We start from the raw sequence: 12,782 nt of genomic DNA, 5'->3' as shown, positions 1-12,782 counted from the left end.
CTGAGCCCAGTCCAGGAGTCGGTCCAAAGTTCCAGATTGGAATTGGGGAAGAGCAAAGAGGTCAACAGGAAACGCGAGGAACAGAGGGGCATCTGGCGAGGGGGCTCCGAACGTCGAGGCAGGTGGCTGTTCCCCGCTGACGGCGGCCTGCGGGAGCCTGCGGAGCCGCGGTCCTCGGGGAGCCCAGCAGCGTCCCGGCCGCGCCCGCAGCCGAGAGCCAGGCGACCGCGCGGCCTCCTCGGCGGCCGGGCCCCGCGGCTCCTGCAGGTCTGGCGGCGGGGGCTCCCCGGCCGGGGATTGGTCGGAGCGGCGCGCGGGGCGGGGCCAGGGGTGCTGGGCGGCCGGCCAGGGAGGTGCGCGCGCGCGGGCACGGCGGCGGCGCGCGCGTGCTCCGTCGGTCGGTGCGGCGGCGGCGGCGGCGGCGGCGGCGGCTGTGGAGGAGCGGGCCATGGCTGTGGGTGGCGGGCCGGTGTAGCGCCGCGCGGGGCAGGCGGAGGCGACCGAGAGAGGCGGGGATGGGGGCGCCGCAGGCGGATGGTCGCGGTGGCCTGGGCTGCTGACTGCGTACCCGGAGCCAGAGTCGGAGTCCGGCGGCGGCGGCGGCGGCGGCGGCGGAGCTCCGGGCAGGTGAGAGCGGCGGCGCGGGCCCCGGATGCGGCGGCGCGGTCGCGGCGGCGGCTGAGGTGCCCCCGCGCGGGCGGGCGGGCGGCGCGCTCCTGCCCGCCACAGCCTGCGGCGCCGGCGAGTTGTGTACCCGCTGCGCGCTTCCTGCCGGCGCGGAGGACACCCGGCCGCCGGCCTGCGGGGGCGCCTCGCCCGACTGCGGCCCTCCCCGGGGCTCTCTGAGGTGAAGGCTCTTCCCGGCCTCTGGGCGGCCGAGACGCGCCCGGGCGCCCGGGGCCGCTGGCGCTTTCCGTGGCGTTCCTGAGGGGGGGGCCTCTGTGGAGAGGCGGCGCCCTCGTCTCCTGTCGTTCCTCCGCCTCAGCGGACGCCCCCGGAGCTTCCAGACCCTCAGGTGCCCCCCCCCCCGTTTTTTTTTTTTTTTTTGCGTCGAAGTGCATTTTAGGGACGGGGATCCTAGGCGGTTGGGGTGCGGGCGTATTTTCAGATCCCAGCGCTTCCACAGACCAGTCCTGGGGCCTTGGGCCCAAGTGCCCTGGTTTGTTAAAGGGATAATAATAATAATAATACGTACTTCACAGGGTTGTTTTGAGGATAGGACAGGACGATGTGCACGACCGATCAGCCGGCGCGCGGTAAGTGCCAGGCTGTTAGCTGCAACTCTGCTGCAGCATCTTTTTAGCCATTGCCGATTCCTGACTGCGGGTTTACGTGGGGGGGGGGGGGGGGGGATACATTTATTTCCGAAGTGCGCTGGTGTTGCAATAACCACCGGTGGAGTTGCTTCATATTGGATCCCGTTCTCTTATAGGGGCCAAAATAGAACCCTGTGTTTCCCATCCTAGAATCTTGTAGTCTCTTTCTTGCCAAGGCTGACGTAGGGTACCTGTCTCAGGCGCTGAGTGGAAATTAGAGTAAATAAGACCGAAAGGGTTCGCTTGGGATGGAAGATGGTGGGACAGACAAACTGGAAGCGGTTTGCTGTTTAAATAATCCTAAGTGACACTTAACTGTCACTTGTTACATAGTATAAACACACGAGGAATCTGGAAACAGACTCCTTTTTCTGCGTTGCTACATCCGAAGGGAGTGACAAGTGCTTTTGTAAATATCGTTGTGGGCAGCGTTCGTGTCTGGTGAAGTCATCATAATTAAGTTAGATGAGTACTTATTTTGAAGCCCTGAATGAATGTTTGGAAATGTGATTCCTAATAAAACCATCTTCGACGAGTCAGTATTCTCAGCAGTTTATTAATCATGTGGGGATTTTTATGCAACGCTGTAAGATTTTTATGGTAAAAGCAGAACTGTTTAAGTCATGATAATGTAGCATAGGAGAGGGCAGTCGGGAAAGATCATAGTTTCAGAAGGCAACTGTGGAAACAAGTAAAAATCTTAAACCTTAACTAAAATTCAAAAGGTGCCTAGATGGCTCAGCCCATTGAGGGTCGCACTGGGTTTCAGCTCAGGTCATGATCTAAGGGTCCTGGGATCAAGGCCCTTGGGCTCTGCGCTCAGGATGGAGTCTGCTTGTCCCTCTCCCTCTGCTCCTCCTCCTGTTCTCTCTCTCTCTCTCTCTCTCTAATAAATAAAATATATATTTTTAAAGATTTTAATTTTTTATTCATGAGAGACACAGAGAGAGGTAGAGACATAGGCAGGGGGAGAAGCAGGCTCCCTGTGGGGGGAGACTGATGCAGGACTTGATCCCAGGACTCTGAAATCAACATCTGAGCCAGAAGGCAGATAGATGGTCAACCTCTGAGCTACCCAGGTGCTCCTAACTAAAATCTTAAAAACAGCAACAGCCACCACCAAGGATCACTTGGGTGGCTCAGTTGGTTAAGCATCTGCCTTTGGCTCAGGTCATGATCCAAGGATTCTGGGATGGAGCCACAGAACAGATCTGGCTCCTTGCTCAGCTGGAAGGCAGATCCCCCCGCCCCCCCCCTTGCCCTCTGCTCATGCTCTAACTCTGGCTTTTTCTCTCAAATAAATAAAATCTTGAAAAAAACAAATTGTATTCACTAAAGCAAAAATGACTAAAAAAACCCCTTTGTTTTACATACCCTGATTCATTCTCTGATGAGTATCCTCCACCTTCAGGGTGTTTTTTTTAGAATTGTAGAAAATTGAGTTGGCTTTTAACTTATTGCCATTTTGTACCTCTCACGTTTCCTAGTTTTTTTTTTTAGAGACTTACCCGTAATGGCTTTTTTTTTTTTTTTTTTTTTGATGATTTTATTCATGAGAGACACAGAGAGAGGCGGAGACACAGGGAGAAGCAGGCTCCATGTAGGGAGCCCGACGTGGGACTCAAACCCGGGTCTCCAGGATCACCGCTGTGAGCTGAAGGCAGCGCTAAACTGCTGAGCCACCCGGGCTGCCCCCCGTAATGGCTTTTGATCCAACTTTTTTTTTTTTTAAGATTTTATTTATTTATTCAGAGAGGCAGAGATATAGGCAGAGGCGGCAGCAGGGTCCCTGGAGGGACCCTGATGCAGGACTCCATCCCAGGACCCTGGGATCACAACCTGAGCCAAAGGCAGACGCTCAACCACTGAGCCACCTAGGCACCCCGATCCAATTTTTTTTTTTTTAAAGATTTTATTTATTTATTCATGAGAGACACACAGAGAGAGAGGCAGAAACACAGGCAGTGGGAGAAGCAGGCTCCATGCAGGGAGCATGACATGGGACTCCATCCCAGGTCTCTAAGATCAGGCTCTGGGCCGAAGGGAGGTGCTAAACCTCTGAGCCACCCAGACGTCCCCCAGTTTGTTTTTTGTTTTTTAAAGATTTTATGTATTTATTCATGAGAGACACAGAGAGGGAGGGAGGGAGAGAGAGAGAGAGAGAGGCAGAGACACAGGCATTGGGAGAAGCAGGCTCCATGCAGGGACCCCAATGTGGGACTCGATCCCAGGTCTCCAGGATCAGGCCCTGGGCTGAAGGCAGCCTAAACTCAGCTAAACTGCTGAGCCACCCAGATGTCCCCCAGTTTGTTTTTGAATGTGAACAGATACATAGAAAAAAAATTAAAATAAGCCTTGTAATCCAAGTTACATTCTTCCTAAATTGTGATTTTTTTCCTGTTGCCTAACTTCAGACTGGTGAACCTGACAGTAAAAGTACTGCTAGCCACTGTGAAAAGGCTAGGGGTCAGAAGTCACATCTTGCTTCCTTCTAGACCTAGACCTGGTTTCCTAGTAGCTGGGGCTGTGGGGATGTCACTCAGTCTTTTTGGCCCCAGTCTTTTTATTTATAGAGTTTGAGTGGGTGTATGTCACAAGGTTTGGGAGGGTGGTAGTGGACTATAGAATCACATTATATAAAAGAACCTTCTAGGATGCTACACTTTTGTAGTTTTCCTTCTCTTTACTCTCTTTATCTCTTTTGTTAACTTTTCTTTTTCTCCTCTTTTTTTTTTATTTTTTAAAGACAGAGAATTAGAGAGAATGCACAAGAAGGGGGAGTGGCTGAGGGACAGGGAGAAGCAGCCTCCCAGCTGAGCAGGGAGCCCAATTTGTGGCTCTATCCCAGGACCCTGAATCATGACCTGAGCTGAAGGCAGTTGCTTAACTGACTCAGCCACCCAGGCACCCCTTCCTTTTCTTCTTCTTTCTTCTTTCTTTTTTTTCTTCTTCTTCTTTCTTCTTCTTCTTTCTTCTTTTTCTTCATTAATGAGAGACACAGGCAGAGGGAAAAGCAGGCTCATCAACAGGGAGACCAATGCAGGACTCCCCAGACTCCAGGATCACACCCTGAGCCAAAGGCAGATGCTCAACTGCTGAGCTACCCAGGCATCCCCCCTTCATTCTCTTCTGAAGTCAGAACATCCTAATGCCTTAGTGTTTCCAAGCCATTACCTCTACTTTTTTTTTTTTTTTTTTTTAAGTAAGCTCTATTCCGAATGTGGGGTCTTGAACTCATGACCCTGAGATCAAGAGTTGCATGCTTTACCAACTCAGCCAGCCCATTGATGCCATTCCTTCTACTTTTTTCTTTTTTTAAGCAAATTTTTTTTTAGTGTAGTTGACACAATGTTACATTAGTTTCAGGTGTACAGCATAGTGATTGGACAAGTTTATACATTATTTTGTGCTCACCACAAGTGTAGCTAACATCTGTTGCCATACAGAGCTATTACAATATCATTAACTGTGTTCTTTATATTCCCTCTGCTTTTTTCTACTTGCACTCTCTCTGGGTGATCTCCTGTCTACTGTCAATCCACTTTCAATATGCTGTTGACTCTTGGATTTTTATCTCCAGTCCTGAACTTCAGATTTCTTCTACTGCCTGTGTGGTATCTTCACTCCATTTGTCTATAGGCATCTTAAAGTGAACATGTTCAGGGTGGAGCTCTTGATTTCTGTTCCTCAACCCATTCCTTCCTCAGCAGTCTCCATTTTATAAGAGAACCCCCTGTTTCCCTTCTCCACACTCCTCAAGTGAAAAATATGGTAGTCATCCTTAATTCATCCCTTTGCCTCACTGCTCCTTCGTCCCCAGTACAATCAATCCTTCAGTAAACTCTGTCAGTTTTATCTGAGAATATATATATATATATTTTTTTTTTTCTTTTTTTTTTGGAGAGAGAGCTAGAGGATAGTGTGTGAGCTAGCGGGAGAGAGAGAATCCTAAGTAGGCTCCATGCTTAGCAGGAGCCTCATGGGGGCTCAATCTCACGACCCTGAGATCCTGACCTGGGCCGAAATCAAGGCATCTGACCCTTTACCGACTGAGCCACCTAGGTGCCCCCAAAATACATTCAATTAAAAAAATTAAAAAAAATACATTCAATTATATTTACTTCACTTTGTTTTTATTGCTACCACCCCAGTTCTTTTGGGGCAGTAGCTTCCTAACTGGTCTTCTTGCCTTTGGTCTTGCTTTCTTATATCAAACAGCAGTGTGATCTTTACTCACTTTTCTGCCTCAGTGGCTTCTCATTACACTAAGAAGTAAATCCACACTCTTTACCTGCATTATCTGCTAATTATCTTGCTTATTTTCTTTTTTATTTATGGCCTTTTTCCTTCAGCATACTCTGAGGGTGAGGTGCTTATCTGCCTTCCTTTGGTATTATTATTATTCTTATTATTTTTAAAGTAATCTCCATGCCCACTGGGGCTTGAACTCAGGAGCCTGATATCCGACCTGAGCTGAGATCAAGTATCTCTGTCACTAAACCACTGCATCACCCAGTGACGCCGTGGTATTCTTGGTAACCAGAGCAGTGTCTGGAACATTTAACTGATGTTGAATGAACGAATGTGTGAATGAAATAAGTCACAATCTTTTGATTCCAAGGACAGTATGTACTGCACAAACCACCCTTTTTGGCCCCAGATTTGTGCAAATGAAGTAATCAAAGAGCCTAGAGTTATTCTGGTAGGTGTCCTTATTCCTTCAGTCTTAGTTAGGTGTTACATCTCATGAAAAGGCTAAGCATTTAGACATGAAGGCCTTGATAGCAAATGTGAATTTTACTCATTGTGTCGTGGTTCATTAGTATTTTTGTAAATAAATAACCAGACAAGCCTGGAAAGCTTTCGAGACATTGAATTTTGATCTTGAGTGGAGGGGATTGGTTCTAGAATGTGATAGTTTGTTTCTTTCTCTCTCTCTCTTTCTTTATAGATTTTTATTCATGAGAGACACAGAGAGGCAGAGATATAGGCAGAAGGAGAAGCAGGGAGACTGATGTGGGACTTGATCCCAGGACTCCAGATCACGCCTTGGCTCAACCACCGAGGCACCCAAGTGCCCCTAGAATGTGGTAGTTTCATGCAGTATTACATACCAAATCCTCTAGAGTAGCAATTGGAATTTTTACAGAGAACAGGGTTTTTTTTTTTTTTTCAATTACACTATTTAAAAAAAAATCTCTGTGTGTATGTATGTATGTATGTATCCATCCATCCTCTGAACCATTTGATTTGGAATTATTACATCTGGGGGATAAGTCCTTGTCATTTGTTTTTTCTTTTCTTTTTTAAGATTTATTTACTTATTTGAGAGGGAGAGACCATGAGGGTGCATGCAAACCTGGAGAGGGATAGAGGGAGAGGGTGAGGGATCAGGTGAGTCCCAAGCAGATTCCTTACTCTGTGTGGAGCCCAACACGGGACTCAACCCCATGACCTGAGATCATGACTTGAGCCAAAAATCAAGAGCTGGGCACTTAACTGACCGAGCCTCCCAGGTGTTTCTCTCTTTTCTTTTTCTTTTTTTGTCCCAAGAATTTATTTTTAGGTAATCTCTACATCCAGCGTGAGGCATAAACCCACAACCCAGAGATCACGATTCACAAGCTCCACCAACTGAGCCAGCCAGGCGCCCCTCATTTGATTTCTATTAATTACTCATTTGAGAACTTTATCATGTTGTAGAAGGAGGGAAATAAACCTAGGACTTTTACTCCCCACCTGAGACCTGAGTCTGTAGCAGTGAAGATACTGTCTGAACATTTAGTAATTGAAGAGCAGAAGAAAAGGAAAATAGGGGAGAATGTTATGAATTTTTAGGCTTGTGTGGGACAACTGCCCTTATCGCTCCTCTTCTCACCTCCCTTCCCAAATTTTGCCACTTGGATTTTTTCCCCTGTGCTCCTTCTCCATTCCCTGATAGATATGGGTTGTTTTTCTAAGGAGTGCCTATGAGTCTTCAATAGTCCAATGTCTGCTAGAATGCTTTGTGAGAGGAAACTCCTTTTCTTGAAGAGACCTTTTTCCGTTCTCCTAGTCAAGGAGTCTTTCTGGATTGTCTGGCCATTGGATCCACCTTTCCCTTTGGAGTGGCTCCAAACTGGTGCATTTCTTTATTTCCTTTTTAAGTTGTTCTACCATATATTCCATGATAGCCTTTATGTTATGTTATCATCTCCAGGTTAAATAGTTCTGAGTCACAAGCTTCTAGTTGAGAGAGAGAAAATGAAAGGGATTAGATGTATGGTTGGGTGTGTGTAGTGTGTTTTTTCTAGTTGCTCTGGTAATGCAGATTGTGTATCTAATTTAGACCTTTTTCAAAAGGCTTTTTTTTTTTTTTTAAGATTTTATTTATTTGAGAAAGAGTGTGCACGAGAGAGCATGAGTGGGGTGAGGGGCTGAGGGAGAAGCCCAGTCCCCACTGAGTCTGAGGACTCCACAATCATGATCTGCGCTGAGGGCAGGCTCTCAATTGATTGTGCCACCTAGGTGCCCCTTCAATAAACTTATTTTTTTAGATGACTAAAGAGTTTTTGGTAAAAAGACATTCCTAAAAGGGGGTGGCATTGAATTTAAAAAATTTTGTATATAGTAAAACTCAAAATTTTTATTTTTTTTATTTTTATTTTTATTTTTTTTTAAAGATTTTTATTTATTCATTCATGAGAGACACAGAGAGAGAGGCAGAGACATAGGCAGAGGGAGAAGCAGGCTCCATGCAGGGAGCCCAATGTGGGACTCGATCCCGGGTCTCCAGGATCATGCCCTGGGCTGCAGGCAGCGCTAAACCGCTGAGCCACCCGGGCTGCCCCAAAATTTTTTAATTAATTTAAAAAATTCCAGTACAGTTAATGTACAATGTTATATTAGTTTTGGGTATACAAGTATTCAACGATTCTATCTTACTCATCATGATAAGTTAGTTTACTCATTGTGATAAATTTGTTTACTCTTTAATCCCCATCACCTATTTCACCTATCCCCCACCCCTGCCCCTCTGGTAATCATCAGTTTGATTTCTGTAGTTAAAAGTGTGTTTCTTGGTTTGTCAAAACTCTTTCATTTTCAGTCCTGAGTTTTGTTTTTTTTTTTTAAGATTTTATTTATTTATTCATGAGAGACACAGAGAAAGAGAGAGGCAGAGAGAGAAGCAGGCTCCACGCAGGGAGCCCGATGTGGGACTCGATCCCGGGTTTCCAGGATCACACCCCCGGCTGAAGGCTGGCGCCAAACTGCTGAGCTACCCGGGCTGCCCTTCAGTCCTGAGTTTTAACAGTGCATAAGATTTTTGTAATTATAGCCACCACTAACAGTATACAACAATTCCAACACCTCAGAGAATTCCCTTGTGTTACCTCTTTGTAGTCCCTGCTTCCCCATTCTTAACATTTGAAGGTATTTGGTTTTTTAATTTTATTTATTTATTTATTTATTTATTTATTTATTTATCTATTTATTTATTTTTTGTTTTTTAAAGAGAAAACTTTTCATGGCTAGAATATGTTAGAACTGGAATCGGTGGGTAACTGAGCACCCTAATTGTTGGTTATCTTCTGGAAATAAAAGGTAATTCCAGTCTTTAGCATTCAATAAAGTAATAATTATCCTTATAGATGGAGGAATGTTTATAAAGTCTTTAAATTAAAAAAGACTTATTGTATAACTTCTGGAACCTGTCAAGTGAGGCTAATCTCATAATGTCAGGTTACAATAGGGACCATCTAACAGAATTTGGGGGCTGATTCTGTGATAAAATCATAATGGGTAATATCACATATCCTCTCATCTCCCTTTAATAAATCTAGACTTCCCATTTACTGCTATTGCAGGGTTAGCTAGAGATTAATTTTGTGAAGGATTATGCTATGAAGTCTCAGTTTTTCTCCCTAGTTTCTCTCTAGCATTGTCACTTTCTGTTAACCTACCTATGTATTCCCAGCACTTAAAGTTGTTTTAGCTATTCAACTTTCCTAGGGATTGAAGGGAAGATATGCTCTCTGTATATACTGAGCTAATGGTAGTTTTCAGTTATCTTATTAGTTCCAGCCTGAAGCAGTTAATAATAGTAAACTCCATCATTTCCTTACAAAATTTACAAATTCTTACTCTGAGTCCTGGCTCCAGGATCTGTTTTTCCTGTATCTCTTCACAAAGAACATATACCTCCTCATTTCCTGCATTTTTTAAGCAGTTCACTTGAGGAATTATCATTTGACCCTTTAGCTGGGTGTATTTACTGCTAAAATAAAGAAAGTTAGTCTGGGCAGTCCCCTGTATTGTGGTATTGCTAGAGCCAGGTGTGCTACTCACAGTCCTCCAATGCAAACTCGGGAAGAACTGATGGCTTGTCCCTGACTCTGTAGGTTGTCCTCCCCTGGTGCTTTAGTCACTTGGGAGACCACCAGGCAAATGCTTATTTGCCTTCAAGGGAAATGCGATCCTGATTATCCACGCCTTCTGGAGAAGGATTATGTGGATTAAAAGAAATCCATGAGTAATCCAGAAGCTTTATTTAAACTGCAGTTTAACCACATTCTTCCTGACCATAGTTTTTCCTTGCATTTCTAATAATTACTTTATAATATTTACTGATTTAATATCTCTCTCCTATCATTTAGAAGTATTGGCAGTTGTGAAATAGGAAAAGGATGGGGGGGTCAAAGGAGCTAGATAATGAATAGGCATTGCCCTACATAATTTGATGTTGACTGGGTGGTTTAACCACAGTGCTTACTAGACCTTGAAGACCTGAATTCCATGAATTCCTTACCTGCTGAGCCACTGGAAGAAATTTGAGGTGACTGTCAACAAGAGGTCAAATTCCATTTTGAGATATTCACACTTTACTAGTTTAAATATTGAACTTTCATGATTTAAAAATGAATATTTCAGATCATCAGAATTATAAACTTAATATAATTTGAAGTTTTAAAAATAATTTATTGACAATATTCATAGGAATTAAACTGAAAAACTGCAATTTGAATGATCAATTTTTGTAGACAGACTACCCACTACTATTTTTTTTTTTTTAAAGATTTTATTTATTCTTGAGAGACAGAGAGAGAGAGAGGCAGAGACATAGGCAGAGGGAGAAGCAGGTTCCATGCAGGGAACCCGATGTGGGACTTGATCCCGGGACTCCAGGATCACGCCCTGAGTCAAAGGCAGATGCTCAACTGCTGAGCCACCCAGGCGTCCCAACTCACTACTACTTCTGACAAGTTACTTACATGTAGTTACTTTTTTATTAAATAGTTGAATTATGGTCACTTGAAATTGTGTGTGTTTTTTTTTTTTTTTTTTTTTTTTTTTTTTTTTTTTTTGGTGCAAAATGTTTTTTTTTTTTTTTTTTTTTTTTTTTTAAATTTTTATTTATTTATGATAGTCACAGAGAGAGAGAGAGAGAGAGAGAGGCAGAGACATAGGCAGAGGGAGAAGCAGGCTCCATGCACCGGGAGCCCGATGTGGGATTCGATCCCCCGTCTCCAGGATCGCGCCCCGGGCCAAAGGCAAGCGCCAAACCACTGCGCCACCCAGGGATCCCTAAAATGTTTTTTTTTAATTAAAGCGCAGGGACAGGAACTGCGGGCAGAAAGAGCTGCCTAAGATTGTATATTCTTGAGTTATTGATTTAGTGTAGGTCTTGTATTAGATTTTTTTTTTTTTTTTTAGATTTTATTTATTTATTCATGAGAGACACAGAGAGAGAGAGAGAGGCAGAGACACAGGCAGAGGGAGAAGCAGGCTCCATGCAGAGAGCCCCACACGGACTTGATCCCGGGTCTCCAGGATCACGCCCTGGGCTGAAGGCAGGTAGGCGCTCAACCGCTGAGCCACCCGGGCTGCCCAGATACTATTAAAATTAGTGTTTTCCACTAGCTTTAGAAATCATTACATATTGACGTTGTTATGTTATCATAACTAAAATTATAATTTGTTAGCTAAAACTTTGCAGGGGTGCCTATGTGACACAGTTGGTTAAGCATCCTACTCTTGGTAAGCTCTCTCTCAAATAAATAAATAAATCTAAAAAAAATAAATCTTAAAAGAAATAAAACTTACCTCTGCAGTTGTATATTTTATTTTATTTTGTTTATTTTTTTGCAGTTGTATATTTAAAAAAGGCTCCATATTTATCCCCTAGATAAATATATATGTATGATATATAGGTGGCAAAAAAATATATAAATATCATTCCTCCCCTCCTTTTTTTTAAAGATTTTATTTATTCCTGAGAGAGAGGCAGACACACAGGTAGAGGGAGAAGCAGGCTCCATGCAGGGAGCCCAATGTGGGACTCGATCCCTGGTCTCCAGGATCACGCCCTGGGCTGAAGGCGGCGCTAAACCGCTGAGCCACCTGGGCTGCCTGACATCGTTCCCCTTAATTGTGATTTGTTAAAATTTTTTGGAGGCCTGTCCTGGGGAGAACGAGCTGGAATTCTCTTAACATACTTGTTTTTTTGCATGAGAGCCTAAGAAAACATCCATAAGGGTAGATAGGTGGTTGTTGGTTTTGTCCTGGGGAGAACAAGCTGGAATTCTCTTAACATACTTGTTTTTTGCATGAGAGCCTAAGAAAACATCCATAAGGGTAGATAGGTGGTTATTGGTTTTGACAAGATTGTTATCAATTGAAATTATTTTTGTTTTTTCGATGGCTTTGGAAATTTCACATTTTCATTGAAAAATCATTAGTTGTCTTAACTTTTTAAAAAAAATTACTTATTTGAGAGTGAGAAAGTGCAAGTGGGGAGAGGGAGAGAGACAGACTCTTTGCTGAGCACGGGAGCCAGATGTGGGAATTGATCTCAGGACCCCAAGATCATGACCTGAGCCAAAATCAAGAGTTGGATGCTTGACTGACTGAGACACCGACATGTCCCACCAGGCAGTTATTTTTTAGTGAGTGATTTAATTCTGTATATTGTCAGTTACTTTTTAACTTTACTGTTTTTTTGTTTGTTTTTTAGTGATCTCTACACCTAGTGCAGTGCTTGAACTTTTTTTTTAAGGTAGAATTTTTTTTTTTTGAAGATTTTATTTATTCATGAGAGACCCAGAGGGAGAGGCAAAGACACAGGCAGAGGGAGAAGCAGGCTCCATGCAGGGAGCCTGATGTGGGATTCGATCCCAGGACTCCAGGATCATGCCTGAGCCACCCAAGCATCCCAGGGCTCGAACTTAATAACCCTGAGATCAAGACCTGAGCTGAGATCAAGAGTCATTTACTTAGGGTACCTGGGTGGCTCACTTGGTGAGGCATTGGACTCTTGATTTCAGCTTAGGTCATGATTGTGGGGTTGTGGAATTGGGCTCCGAGCTCAGTGGGGAGTCTGCTTGAGTTCTTTCCCTCTCCCTCTTTCTCTTGCTTGGGTGTACTCTCTCTCTCTCAAGTAAATAAATAAATCTTAAAAAAAAAATAGAGGGTGCCTGCATGGCTCAG

The 12,782-nt window shown here is 44.2% G+C and overlaps 1 protein-coding gene across 4 annotated transcripts in view; it reads left to right on the top strand.

Annotated features, from left to right (window-relative positions):
• Window positions 1-377: 377 nt before the first annotated feature.
• The window catches only part of PIK3CB (phosphatidylinositol-4,5-bisphosphate 3-kinase catalytic subunit beta), a 203,152-nt gene continuing 190,747 nt past the window's right edge, over window positions 378-12,782 (top strand). The window contains exon 1 of one of the 4 annotated variants that reach the window (XM_072726958.1): window positions 378-627. The gene's annotated coding sequence lies outside the window, so the exon portion shown is untranslated. Of the gene's footprint in view, window positions 628-695; window positions 1,016-12,782 lie in introns of those variants that run through there. The other 3 variants (XM_072726956.1, XM_072726957.1, XM_072726955.1) reach the window with 3 other exon arrangements.

This window comes from Vulpes vulpes, chromosome 11, assembly GCF_048418805.1.
Source record: "Vulpes vulpes isolate BD-2025 chromosome 11, VulVul3, whole genome shotgun sequence".
NCBI lineage: Eukaryota > Metazoa > Chordata > Mammalia > Carnivora > Canidae > Vulpes > Vulpes vulpes.
Note: the sequence above shows the minus strand (reverse complement) of the source record. Positions and strands in the feature narration are given on the sequence as shown.